Here is a 5,477-nt window from a genome sequence, read left to right on the forward strand (position 1 = left end):
TTAAAATAGCTCTTTTCATCTTTAAAAATTAAAATATTATATTTTCATCCGTTCCAGTACCAGTAAATGCATATTTTATATTATCTCCTCTAAACTCTTCAAAAAGGTAATTAAAAAGTGTTTTGTATACCACAGTCACTCTCTGAAATGACCTTTATATGCCTCTTCATTTCCCTTTACATAGAAGAGATGTAGGACCTATAATTTTCCTATGTGTGCAGCAAAGAGGACACTGGAAACGCTCGAATGCTGGCAAAGCTTTTGGCTTTGTATAGACAAAAATATGGAAGAACCAAAGTGTGGCAACTCATTTAAAATGTGTAATTCTTGCCTTGCCTTTCCTCAAACCAAAAAAGTCCCTTTTGGGGAAAGCGGACGACATAGGGCCTCTCTATCGATCTTTCTAATTAGGAAGAAAATTTAAGTGGAGAATTATAATCAAACACGACAAATGAAATACTTTTCAACCTAATCGAAAGTAAATATAGCTTCTAAATTTCTAATTTTAAGGATTCCAAAGCTCTAAAAATAGAAATACACCTTCATTTGCAGAATTATTTGGTTCTTATGCATTTTATGTGGGAAACAAGGATTTTGTTTTAAATGAGGAGTGGCATAAGTAAAGTTCACAACTCTTAATCACGGGTCAATAAATGTCTTTCGTGTGTATACACCTGCATACTACTACTCGGATCAAGATAGCGCGCCTTTTCAGCGCTGCAGAAGGCCCCCCGTGCCTCTTCTCAGTCCCTCTCCACTCCCTCCACCCCTTCCCTGGTAGCCACTATTCTGACATCAATCACCATGGATTAGTTTTGGCTCTTCTTGATTTTCCTCTACTTGGAAACACATTGTACAAACATTGTGTCTGGCTTCTTCCGGTCAACATAAGGTCTGTAGAATAATCTGTCTACATGTGTGTAGAAATAGCTCATTCAAAAGTCAGCGTTACTTTGCTATTAGCTGTGCAAGTGGCCAGGCAGACCTCTTACCCACATGTCCACTCCAAAGCAGAGGTCTGACAAGTCTGAGCTGGAGCTCAGGGCAGGTCCAGCCTCTAGCTCACTTTCCTCCTCCATCCCAAACCCACATCTTGGATTTGCCATCACCTGGTAGCCATGGGGTACCATGACTGGAATGGAGAGTGATATTGGGGCCTGTTTCAATGAAGAGGTGGGTCCCGGGCTCGTTACTTTTTCCTTCATATGGAAAAGAAAACATAATAGAAAGTAACCATGCCTGACATTTTAAAATCCATTGCTGCCGTCCCCAGGACAAACGTGGCCTGGTCAGGGTTGCATTTGAAAGCCTTCTTAGTATTTCCTCTTCTTGAGGGAAGATTGAGAAAGAGGGTAGGTAAGGAGGCCAGACTAAGGTGTTTGGGGGCTGGGGGTCCGTCCCTCTCTTATGTAAGCCTATATAATTTACACTTATTTTTCAAAAGAGTCTGTATCCATTCTGTGACTCTCGAGTGTAAAATGAAATCTTACCTCCTCTTTCTCAGAATCCAAGTCACGGGCTGTGGTGGAGAAACCAAGGGCTGAGAGGAAGGGCCAGGCTGTGAGTCTTGGTTCGGACGCCAATGAACTCAAGGGGTGACCGTGGGTCATTCACTTCTTCTCTCTTATTTCGCATGTACAAAATATGGAAGTTTGGGCTAATGAGCCTCTTACACCATGGGGAATTTTTAAAGGCAGCAAATTAGAGACTTCAAGAGACTGTATTTATATCTCAAGGCTTTCCCACCCTTGTCTGAATAAGCATCTGGAAGACAGGCTGCCTGATTCCTCTGGAGGTTTCTGAATGTCCTGCGTTTGGCCAGGGAGGGCGGAGCTAAGCTCTGACTGACGGTGCAGGTGTTAACCTCAGGTGAAGGATCTTGTTGCAGGTATCTAAGTGACATAATGTCGCGATGAAATGCTTACTCTGAGAGGACAGCTGAGAGCAAGCGGAGGGCGTAAGCTCCCTGGTTTCTTACATATTTCCTCAGAGACTCAAACTGCTTCTTTAGACTTTCAGAGCCCCCACCCTCTGTGTGTGTGTGTGTGTATGGGGAGCACAATGGACAGCTTTTCCCTGTCTGCACAATGGGCAAACATGTCAGCAATTCTAAGGCCATTTATGACTTTCTAGTTGTACATTTTTCTTTCTTTTGCCTCTTTTCTGAAAAACAGGCCATGTTAGTTTGCTATTGCTGCTGTCCAAAATTACCTCAAACTTAGTGGCTTAAAACAACACAGATTTATTATCTTACTAAGTTCTGAAGGTCAGACGTCCAAAATGGGTCTCATTGGGCCAACGTCAAGGTGCCAGCAGCTCTGTGTTCCTCTCTGGACGATTTGGGGGAGAGTCTGTCTTCTCCCCTTTCCCAGCTTCTAGAGGGGGCCCACATCCCTTGGCTCATGGCCCCTTCTTCCATCTTCAAAACCAGCAAGACTCTCTTGAATCTTTTCTATATCACATGACTCTGACGCTGACTCTTCCATCTCCTGCTTCCACGTTTAAGGACCTTCATGATAACACTGGGCCCATCTAGATAATCTGGGATAATCTCCCTATCGTAAAATCAGATAGTTAGCAAATTTAAACCATCTTCCACTTTAATTCCCCTTTGCCATGTAATTCAACACGTTTGGGTTAACATCACAGGTTCTAGGGTTAGGCTGTGGACAGCTTGTGGACGAGCATTATTCTGCCTATCGCACAGGCGCAGGGTAATTTCTTTATCAGGTTAAAAAGAGATAGGTTAACTGTGATTAACAGTTTCCAGATTCGATCTTTAATTAGGGAAACATCATCTTTTGCATAAAAATGGATACCTTCTCAAAATGTGCATTACTAGCAAAGCATAGTTATATGTTCAATTATAGGACAGGAGGGAGATTTTTTTCTCTTAGATACAGGAGTGTGAGAAGGACAGAATTGTATATAGGTGACGAGTGTCTTTATGTAAGAAGTCTGTGTGTGTGCACGTGTTGAGGCAGTTGTGTGCTGGAGCTCACGTGGCTTATGTGAGCCGTTGTGTGCCTATTTTCCTAAATCCACATTCAGTGACATCACATTAAATGGCTTGAAATTAGCCATGTTGGGAGAATTTACACCATGGAAATAGGCAAATGCTACAAGTTGGGGTTTTATTTTTTCTGGAGACCTGTTGTTAAACATTAACAGCACACCCCTGGCGTAGAGGCCCACTGCCTTCAGTTTGTGTCCACAGCAACACCGTGGGCAATACCATACCTGAGGGATCCCCAGGCCCTGTAGGTGGAGAAGGGGCAAATTCCACGGGCATCAGGACCAGCTGGCAGTCTTCCCAACACTGTCTAGACTGCCCTAATTGCCGTTGTGTGCTATTTGAAACTCTCTCTGTCTGGCCTTCGTTTAGGTGTTTTGCTGGATCATCCAATGCCCTGTCATCACTCCGTCATTTGCACCCCACCCTCACTGGGCCCCAGCTCCTTTCTCTGAGTTGCTTGAGCTCGCCCTCACTGCGTTTCTTCTGCTCCTCCCGTAGCTATGAGATCAGTGGCACTCAAGCTTTAGGGGCCTTGTCAGGGGAGCTAGTTAAAAGGCAGATTCCAAGGCTCTGCCCCCAGAGATTCGGACTGTGAAGGTCTGGGGTGAGGCCCAAAGAGCTGCATTGTTGACAAGCACCAGGGGATTCTGAGCAGGAGGTTCGTGGCCACACGGGCTGCCCCCGCCTGGAAGCTCCTCCAAGACCTGGCAGGCCAGCCCCCTTCGCTCCGTTCTGTCCACACACTGGGTTCTCAGTGGGGAATGAGCAGGGTCATTCTAAAGAAACACAGATCCTAGTGTCTAGGAAGTTTTTTCCCATCTGTCCTACAAAGCCGATGATGATTATGCATGCAAGTGGGTGCAGAGTGCGCGTTCCCAGCTTCCCAGAGGGGAGGACACTTTTGTCAAGAACGTTATCAGCTGGAAATGTGAAAAATTCACGTAATGACCAAGATTGATCCTCAAGAGCCCAAATATTCTGAGTATTTGAAACCGTCTGAATGGTTTATTGAACTTTTCACTTTCCACGGATGTGTTTACTGTTGGTTGGGCAGACATAAACCTCGCGGCCACAGACAGTGTCTGTTGCAAGGAGGATTCAGTCTTCACCAAACCCAACCCAAATGGTTTTTTAGCAGCAAACCACTCTGACTGTGGCAATTTTCTTAGCAGGAACATTTTGGGATGGCTGTGTGGTTTCTAACTATACTCTTTTTCTTTTCACATGTGAACTATTGGGATCAGATTGGTTTGCTTTAAAAATATGGTCCAAATTAATTTCTAAGGGTTGATTAAAAGAGAGAGAGAGAGAAATTACTACCTTAGGAGACTTTGGCCTCAAGTCTTTTGATATTTGAGATAATTTTTTTTTTTTGTCCCCCAGGATGCAATCTTTCAGTAGCGTGTAGGCAAGTTTCAAGTGAAGGAAAGAGTAATGAAAATCTAATATAAAGCCTATAATTTTCTAAAGAAATCTGTTCCTTGTTAAGATCAAGTGCGTGTCAGTTATCTTGTATTTTTGGAATATCAGCTGAATGTGGGGACTGTGCTGGGTGCTTCCATGTGTGGAAAACTTTATCCAGTGTAATCAAATTTTCTAGTTCAATAAGCAGATTAAAAAGGAGGCCAATGAGATATTTGTTATAGGTATTTTCTATATCTCATCAGCAGAATAAATATATCTGAGTTGCTTAGTGGAAAAGATCCCTGACCATATAAGACTTGGGCTCTCTGGGTCTCATTTATAGGAAGCCTATAAAGGGTGGTAAGAAGAACATTCATGCTGAGTCCTACCTAGGGAGGCTGTGAGAATCAAATGCAATGATGTATGTGAAAGAGTTTCAGAAAAGAGTAAGAGTAAAGTAATGTTGTTTATAATAATAATACAACATAGTTTTTGAATATCATTTACAAATATTAAATTCTATATGCAAGTAGAACATTCCAGCCTTAATAACCCCAATTTTTTTCTTTTATTCCAATTCCCTCCAGTAGTACAATAGAACGATTGTATTATCATTTGGAGATGAATTACCGTATTATATTTTAAGACGAATAATTATATTGTCATTGAAATCATAAAATTTTTCCCTCTTCCTTTCCACTTCTCTTTCTTTTTAAAAATTTCTTTCTTTTAAATAGTAACCAGCCTGCCCGTGGAAGTGTCTCAGCATAATGTGGGTTTTCCCCATGCTGGTCCGCCAGGGAGTGAAGGATAGTCAGCTGCTTCCTGGTGGCTGGCAAGGAAGAAGTGAGTTGCACCCGCTTGTCAGACCCGGAGAGCTGGGTCTCATGACACTCCCTGCGTTTCTCCTTTTTCCTGCCCCCCTTGGAAGTGTACCCAGTCTTGAGGAGGCCTGAGCAATAAGCATGGTCTGCACAGCCTGTCTGGTTCTTCCTACCCTTCCCAAATTTCAAATGTGACATGAAAAGAGAGGCGCTTCTAAACATAGCTATGACTT

This window comes from Equus przewalskii, chromosome 32, assembly GCF_037783145.1.
Source record: "Equus przewalskii isolate Varuska chromosome 32, EquPr2, whole genome shotgun sequence".
NCBI classification, from domain to species: Eukaryota; Metazoa; Chordata; class Mammalia; order Perissodactyla; family Equidae; genus Equus; species Equus przewalskii.